The sequence below is a fragment of the Ictidomys tridecemlineatus genome, chromosome 1, assembly GCF_052094955.1.
Source record: "Ictidomys tridecemlineatus isolate mIctTri1 chromosome 1, mIctTri1.hap1, whole genome shotgun sequence".
Lineage (NCBI taxonomy): Eukaryota > Metazoa > Chordata > Mammalia > Rodentia > Sciuridae > Ictidomys > Ictidomys tridecemlineatus.
In genome coordinates, this window is record NC_135477.1 from 224,951,481 (window position 1) to 224,960,818 (window position 9,338).

Consider the following 9,338-nt stretch of genomic DNA (forward strand, 5'->3'; position numbering starts at 1 on the left):
TTTTATGATCTATGCATTTCTCTCTCTGGTTTAGAAATTGATTTTTACTGGCTTCTGATGATTAAACAGGGCCTGGATTTACCTCCAGACGAAGAAAACAGAAGACAAAATATATTAAATGAATCAGTGGGTTTCTAGACACTAGACATTACACAACAAGATCATGATCCCAAGAGACAAGGGATAAGAAAGGTAAACTTTATGATTATCTCAGATTTCGACCTTGAGGAGTTTCCAGACTACACAACAGGAAGAGTGTGGAGATATTCTTGAATTGAGACAGAAGACCAAAGTGGCAAAAATTCTGTAGAACCTTGGAGAGGAGAACACTAAAAAAAGGAAAAAAAGAGAGAAACTCAGATACCAACAGAGGAACAGCTAAATATTTAGCAGAGTACTGATCATCACCTGCTTGTGGAGAAACTATCTCAGGCTAGGGAAGGAACCACTGAAATGATTAGAACAAAGTCCACTGATATCTGTTACTACCATCCACTCTGGAAAAACTCATAGATCAAGGGATATTAAGTAGAATAATCAGTAAGACCTCCCTGAGAAGAACTGTTGGCCCTGAGATAAGTATTTCTCAAAATCTACCTTGAATTCATAAATGATTACCCAAATCATTGAACTATTTCCAAGTAGTTTAGCATTTAAGAATAATTTATTGCAATACAAACTATCCCTCACCTATCTAGGCAAATTTTTCCAATGTCTGGTATCTAGCCATAAATACTCAGAAATGTGAAGAAGTAAGAAAATAAAACCTAATATGAGAAGAATAATCAATTATTCAATAATCAATATTGAAAGTAACCCAGAGCTGACAAAGATGCTATAATTAGCACATAAAACATTAAAACAGATATTTTAACTGTGTTCTATATGTTCAAAACTTAACCAGGGATATGGAAGACATAAATAAACAAATCAACTTTTTGAGATACAAACAAAAATTAAATTTTTGAAATAAAAACAATTTGTTGCGATTGATAGCAGATTAGCTTTTGCAAAATAAAAGATTGATCAACTTGAGAATGTGGCAATTGACAATCTCCAAAATCAAATACAGAGAAAAGGAGAATACGTTTTTAAAATAAATAGAAATTCAGTGTTCTGGAGGATACATTCCAGTGACTCACATTTATTCTTGGAGTGCCTCAAGAGCAGAGAAAGTAAGAAAACATAATGTTAAGAAATAATGGCCCAAACTATTCCAAATCTAATGAAAACAATAAGCTCTTAAATCTAGAATACTCAATAAAGCATGAGAAACAATAAGAGCTACATTAAGGTACTTCATAATCAGAAACAGTGAAAAAGAAGATATCTTAAAAGCAGCTATGGGGTGAAATGAAGCATATTATATAGTAAAGGAACAAACATTAAGACAAAAGCATATTTTGCATTAGAAACATTACAAATGAGAAGATAGTGGAACAAACTCTTTAAAGTACTGAAAGGGTATTTGTCAACCTAGAATTCTATACCCAGCAAAAATATCTTTCAAATACTAAAGCAAAATAAATTCTCATGCTAGCTGAAAGAAGCAATCACTAGGAACCTGAACAAAAAAGATTCAAGAAATACTAAAAAACAGGAAAAAAAATTGATCCTATGGAAAAAGTGGATAAATTATACTAGATGAAATCCTTTCTGGATTAATACAAATGAATGAATACTGGAAATAACTAGAGTAGTAAAACATAGTTAATTTTGAATTATTTAAGTCATATATGTATTCAATTAAGTGTTTTAAAGTAACAAAATATTTTAATAGACTTTTAATATAGGGAATGGTTTTAATATAGGTAAAAACACAATGTATGACAGAACATAAAGGCTTAGATAGGAGAGATGAGAGTATATTGTGTATGAAGGAGCAAAATATCACTTAAAGATAGACTGATAAGTTAAATACGTATACAGCATAGCCTTAAAAAATTAAGTAAAAAAGAGTTACAATTAATAAACCAACAACTGAGGTAAATCAGCATCATAAATATAATTCAAAAGAAGTCAGAAAAAGTCAAAAGGGGACATAGTAAAATTAATATAATCACAGCATATATAAACCTAAATGTAGTAATAACACATTATCTATAAATGATTTACACAGATAAAAATGTCAGATTGGATCAAACACAAGACTCAACCACATGCTGCCCACATGAAATGTACTTTAAATATAAAGACACACATAGGTTATAAATGAAAGAATAGGAAAATTTTATACTCATGCCCCCACAAATAAAAAGAAAGTAATGGTAGCTGTATTTATATAGGACAAATTAAACTTTAAGTCAAAGAACATTTCTAGAAATAAAATAGTGATTTCGTAATGAAAGGGGTATCAATTCATTCCAATTCTAAACAATTATGCATCTAAAAAAGCATTAAAATATATGTAGCAAAAGCAGATATGACTTCAAAAAGAGATAAACCGCAATTACAGGAATAAATTTCGGTATCTCTTTTTCAATGCTTGTTAGAACAAGTAGCTAGGAAGTGAAAAAGTATACGATAATTTTGAATGACACTACCAACTGTCTTGACCTAATTAATATTTATGGAACACTCTACCCAATAACAATAGAATACACATTTTCCGAAGTGTAAACAGAACACTTATCAAGAAATTGAATTTTAAACAATTTAGATTTAGATTCCATTTATTGTTAAGATGTATTTATCTTTATTTTTGATGCTGGGGATTTAACCAGTGACACTGTACAAACTCTTACCACTAATCTACACCTCCAACCCAGTCTTCCCTTTTAAATCTTTATAACACTAATTTAAAAAATTAATTTACCAGCATTAATTCTGCTTCATTAGTAATAAACACAATTAGTAAAGAAATTCTTCTAAAATTATTTTCTTTGGGAATTTTAAATATGGTATCTATGAAATATGGATATTTATTTATTTATAGAAATATATTTGGCATTCCAAATATGTGTCTGGCCTAAAGAGAATGAAAAATGTTTCACCACATATTAAAACCAAAGTCAAGGCAGCAATTAACAAAGAATACTACCACCCAATAAAATCACTCAGTAGGTGGGGAATATCTTTATAAAACATTAAAGATATTAATAACTTTGGGATTAGGAGCACCATTAAAACAAGCTATTTTGGTTAATTTATTAGTTCTAATCAATGTTCTTGGTTTTTAAAAAGCTGCTTAGAATATCTCTCCACATTCTTTTGATAGATACTGACTGCTGTTTTCAAAAGGCCTACTCAGTAGTCCAAGATTTAATAGCATCTTCTTATCTACCGCAAAGGTTAAACAGGAATAAAATTGGCAATGGTTTGAAAGAAACAAGCAGAGTAGGGGAGTGTACAAATTTAGGACTGGATTGGCTTTAATGTCACAAATTAACTTAAAAGCTAACTTGCAATATTGCTCAGAGGCAATCACCTCCTGTACATTCTGCATGAGCTATGCAGTTCCACAGGGAACAGGAGGATATTCTGTTTTTTCTCCTTCCTAACCCACCCATGTTTAAAACAGAGTATCACCTCACAAAGTAGCATGTGTGTCAGAGCAGTACCCAGTTCATGCACACACAGGGACATGCACATTATGTGACAGAGCTAAGCTCATGTTACCGTTGTTCCCTGCACCATGTCTACATAACTGTTTACTAGCATTGTTGGACTTATTCCTCACACAAGCATTGATATGTCAGTTTTACATCCCTATTTAGTGACAAGGACACAGAGGCATGTAGAAACTCAGCAATTTGTCTATTCAGAAACTGGGAACTAGCAAAACCATTTTTCACCACAGAGACTGCAAGTCTAACATTCTTTTCATCTCTTAGCTTTTCTTCCCTTTTTGGATAGCACTGTATTGTCTCCCTCATTTACTTCCACTCTCAATGGGCTTCAAGTCACTGAGACCTGGGTTAAACTCTATAACTCCTATTCAGTAGTTACTTGATGTGTGCCTCAGTTTCTTCACATAAAATCTAGAAACCATAAGAATGTATAAATAACTAAGCCAACATGCCTAAAGTACCTATCCACATGCATAGACCACAGGAGATGATAAATATTCATTCTGGTATCCACATACAGAATTTTAAATCATTGATTTTTTTAATATATTGTTAATAAATGAAACTCTAGAAGTAGAAGTTGCTGATTTACTCAAGGTATCTAAACATAGTAATGAACAAAAATACCTGTGAAGAGCTATCTACAGGTAAGAAACACCAATGTAATTTGAAGCCTTGCATAGTAGAAAATTGGAGACAAATGTTGTTAGTGTCTCAGTCTTAAGAATATTTTGTAATGTGGGCTTTTGTGTTATGGTCAGGGTTTTATCACAATTATATCACCAAAATGAATAATTTTCTGATCACTGTATAATTATGGAAAGTCTTGATGACTGATCATTTAAAATCTATCCAACTTGATTTAAAGAATTCTTAAGATTGTGTGTTAATTATAGAAACAACATTTTGATTTTTCTTTACCCATTTTCCAAAGAATTTTGATAGTTGGTCATCAAGAAAAGTATATGATATAGAGTCTCATAAAATTTGAGACTCTAATTCCTAGGCTTCTGTTTCTATTTTTGTTGACTGGTCTGATTTCCTTTCTTTAATGAATTATAATCAGTTCATTATTATTAGAATTAATGAAAATGTCAAGAACTATTCCCCTTAAGTGGGCTCTTTTTCAATACTAATAAATAACTATGCTATTTTAAATTTTCATAACAAACTTATCACATGCCAAAATGTACTATAAATTATAGATACTCATCATTAGTAATGTATAGACTATCCAGTGTCAGACATATTATATAGAGAGGTCCTTAAAATAGCCCTTGTTGCTGTGGCTGAATTGAGTGTTCACCGTATTGGAGGCATATTATAATTCTAGTATATATATATCTTAGTCTGAGTATTTTTATACAGTTAGCAAATGACTTCTAATCACTATCCTGGTAAAACAGCATGACAAGAAGAGGCTATCAGTTTTGATCAACTGAAGCTGGGTTTCAACGGGTTAACTGGGATCATTGCTTCTGAGACTGTTCATATTCTCAGACTTCACAGCCCCAGCAGAGGCTGGCTCTGTAATAAGTCTCACATTACATGCGGATTAGATTTGTAGAAATCCTGTAACTCAATAGGTACCTGCCTATTCTCTCCTGGCGTCAGCCTGCCTGCACTGCTTTGCTCTGTAGACATACCTGGCATTCCACCCATGCTTCCCCACTTACTAAGTGAACTGGAGTCGGCCTACCAAAACATTGGGGTATTGTTGTGAAGGAGAAAGCCCTTTGACAGCCAAGCAAAGTGTGAAGTTGGGCTTGCAAAGCCTTGTACCTTTCACTGACATGTACATGCCACCCTAACTTCCTTACATCCTGCAGGAACGTTGGAGTAGAGCTATTTCCAGGTATTAGTCACTAAAATGCATTTATACTACAAAAGTTAAGATGGAGTTCTGGCTGCCTTTTCTTCCTCTTCTCTTTCCCGTTCCTCCCCACCCTCACCTCCTGGACCACCACCAGCCTTACCCTCCCCTCTATGCTTCCTCTCCCAAGGTACAGCACACACCTTGACAAACATGTTTACACGCAAAGGAGGGAAAACAAAACCAAGCCCAAAGCACAACAAAAAACAGGCTTGGCACTAAATCCTAGAGCAGTCAGTGGACTGATTTCTGGGAGCCGTGCCAAACGCGATAAGCTGCTATTTTAACACATATCTCTAGTTCTCAGCACAAATCATTCATTAAATAATTAGCATGTTACCTTGTTAAGATTTTTTTAAAACTAAGGTGAGGTTTTCATTCAGGAAGCACATTGGATTGTTTAGCATCTTTTTCTAATTAAGCATTAATCCCTCCCAGGAAGAATGAGTCATTCAAGCAAGTGAACTTTCAAAGATAAGGGATTTCTCTTTTGTAAACTGCAATTAACAGCTTTTAACAGCCAGCATTGCTCTGGTTTTCCCAGCAGTTGAAATGATTCTGATGATTTTTTTTTTTTTTTTTTTTTTTTTTTTTTTTACTTCTTGCTCTTTTACAGCTGACCAAACTCAGGAAATACAGGTATCTATGACAAATATGGAGACAAGATCAGCAGTAAGAAGACCTAAACAAAACAAAACAAGAAATCTCCACCTGAGTTGCATCGCCATCCATACAGTGTTTTCCTTACAGGAAACTTTTACTAGCAGCACTCTCCCAGGAGACACAAGGAGGCATTCTGTTTGACAGTTCTGATGCACTGTGCCGTTCACAGGTGCAGAAATTATCCTGGCAGTCAAATTCAGGCACTTGTCCTAGGTGTGTGCACACTTTTTCAACACAAAACTTCATTTTGCAGTTGTATTTAGAAGTACCTCTGGAGAAATCTTAAAGTCCAACAGTTTTGTACCAAACATTTCTAATTTTTATAGCCAAATCAAAGATTAAATCTTCGTCTTTTCATGAGAATACATGAATTGCCATAGCTGGTAACTCTAGAGAAATTCTGTTTAGACATCTTCTATGTAGTTTCTTACACCAGTATTTATTTATTTATCATTATGGCAGAACACCATAAGCTGTTTCTTCTTGAAGGTTCTCAGACTTTTTACCATTTTCCAAAAGGGATGTATGAGAAACAAAGGTGGGGGGGCAGGTTTTATGTCTTCAAAATGGGAAAGTAATAACTGATTTTTCATGCATAATGAACATTTTGTTATTAGAGTCTCTCAGCTTCTTCAAAGAGCAATTTCACCCATGAATCAGCTTCACAGAGTTTTAGAACTATATCAGACCTCAAAGGCAATATGATCCAATTTCTCTATTAAAGAATTAAAGGAGGGCTAGGGTTGTGCCTTACACTAGTACGTGTAAGGCAGTGGGTTTGATCATCAGCATCACATTAAATAAATAAGTAAATAAAGTCAAAAACATTAAAGGAAAACTAGCAAGGCAAAGTGACTTGCCCAAGGTCACATACTAATTCATGCTAAACCAGGGATAGAATCAATTTTATTAACTTTCTATTTAGGAAATTCTACTCTTTTGACATATCTTGTATGGGAAAAAGTCTGACTGTAGTTAGGAAGGCGTCATTTTATCATTTAAATACAAGGGAAATAATTCTCAGTGGTTTCAAGCTTTTCTCTTGCTGATCTCTGTGCTAAAGAACTGCAGGTGTAATTTAAGAAGAAAGGGAGGGGAACTGACCTCTAGTTGGGTCTTTCTAAAATGGCCTTTGCATAGATAGACTGAAAATAAACAAACCAATAAATCAGCGACCCTATCTTTAAAAATATAGTTAGATTTTAGGTTAATTTTTTTCAGTGGTGAAGAGAGCAGAAGTCTCTTTTGTTTAAGCCTCATGATCACAGCAGTTAATCAAATACTTCTGGCAAACTTTGAAAGAATATTTGTCTGTATAATCTGAGAAATTCCTATATATCAAAGACTAACTTTTGTCCTTAGTAACTTTCTACCTCATTCCAAGGTAAGGGAAACAAAAAACAGAGAATCTGAACCTATACCCAAAGTCCAAATGAATACAGTGATATTAGAGTTAACTTAATGGTGTATAGAGTTACATATATAAGGCTGAAGGTTTATAATTGTTAATAATGTTGAATTATTTTAGTAAGTTTTTTATTTTTGCATTTAAGTTGCTATTTAGAGATCACACCTCAAAATTAGCAATTTTAAATACATGCATACACATTTAAATAAGCACTCCAAACCCCTTGGTATAGTCAAAGACAACGATGTTGGCTAGTCTCATTTATTCTGTCAGCATTCACCCTACTGTTGAGTGGTTACAGTTCAAGGAACCCAGAAAAAATTGTGGCATATAGTCATTTTTCTCTAGAAGTTTACAATCTATCTAAAGAAGTAAAAAACATAATAAAAGAACTATGGTGGTGGGGGGAACATAGCTCAGTGGTAGAGTGTATGTTTAGCATGTACCAGGTCTTGGGTTCAATCTCTAGTACCACCAAAACAAAAAAGTTAGGCACATTGTTAATATGAAGTTTGATAAAATGCCAAAATGAGAGCTTCAAATATTATGTTATACATTTATAAGAAAGAGAGAGTTATATTATTTGGGAAAATCCTTTCTTAGAAAATATAAGTTAAATTGGGCATTGAAGGTTGGATCAAATTGGGTTAGTTTTACTTTTTTGGCCAAAGGTTTGAAGACAGCATATCCAGTGAAGATATGAAAAATAAATCTCAATACATTCACACACAATTCCGTACATATAATTTCACACATAACTTTATACAGTTGGTGCTATGGATAGACTGCAACTACAAAAATGTTAAATTCTCTTATCAATAATCTACAGAAGTTTTAGGTCTTCCAGGCTGCTAAAGCCAATGCAAGTTCCAAGTTCTTTCCAAGTTGTTTTTTCAAAACAACTAAATAGTGTTTATTTCCATTGAGTGATGGATTGGAAAGAGTATACAGCAAGTAATGAGAAGATGGTCTCAAATGTACCTGCTTATTATTTGTTATATATTTGATGCCATATTTATTGGAGTTTTTAAAGATTGGCATCAGAGGTAAGGGTGCATAGTAGTAAATATATGAGAAAACAGAATGCTAATTGATTTTAATATGAGCATTTTAACTTACAACAAGGACTATGAAATGTAACCAAGAAACATTTAGAGTCTGAATACAGGTGTGTTATATTTCTGCCACTTTGATGTGGCAGTTGTCTTTGTGGAGTTTAACAGCAGTATTGTGAATAAAGACTTGGGTTAAAGTATGAAGTGAATATAAGTATTTGATTATTTGAAATGAAGGTCTCAGGATGGAAAGGGGTAATAGGAACTCTGTACCAATTAGTCCATTTGGAAATTTGTGTTCAAATTTGAATGATACACTTTAAAATATACATATATAGTCAAATGGGAATATGTTCATTGGTGAAAGTCAGGAGAGGAGGGCACTCAAAACCAAGTTGTGAAATAAGAGTTACTTTGAAGGAGCTAGAAATCTTAGGGTAGATAATATAACTTTACTGAAATATTTGAACTACTCTTTAAATGAAAAGCTTCCCCTAGATATTTCCTAAATCTCCTCAAATTTCAGAATTTATGAGAGAGAAGGGCAGGGGAGGCACACAAGAAATATTTGAGCAAAATTTTAGAACTCTTTGTGAATGGAATGGGCACCTATAGAAGATCTTTGTTAGAGGAGATTTGGACACAGAGGCTTTTTGGGAAGAACATTGTACAGTTGAGCATGGTAGCTCACACTTGTAATCCTAGCAACTGAGGAGGCTGAGGCAGGAGAATTGTGAGTTCAAAGCCAGTCTCAGCAGATTAGTGAGGCA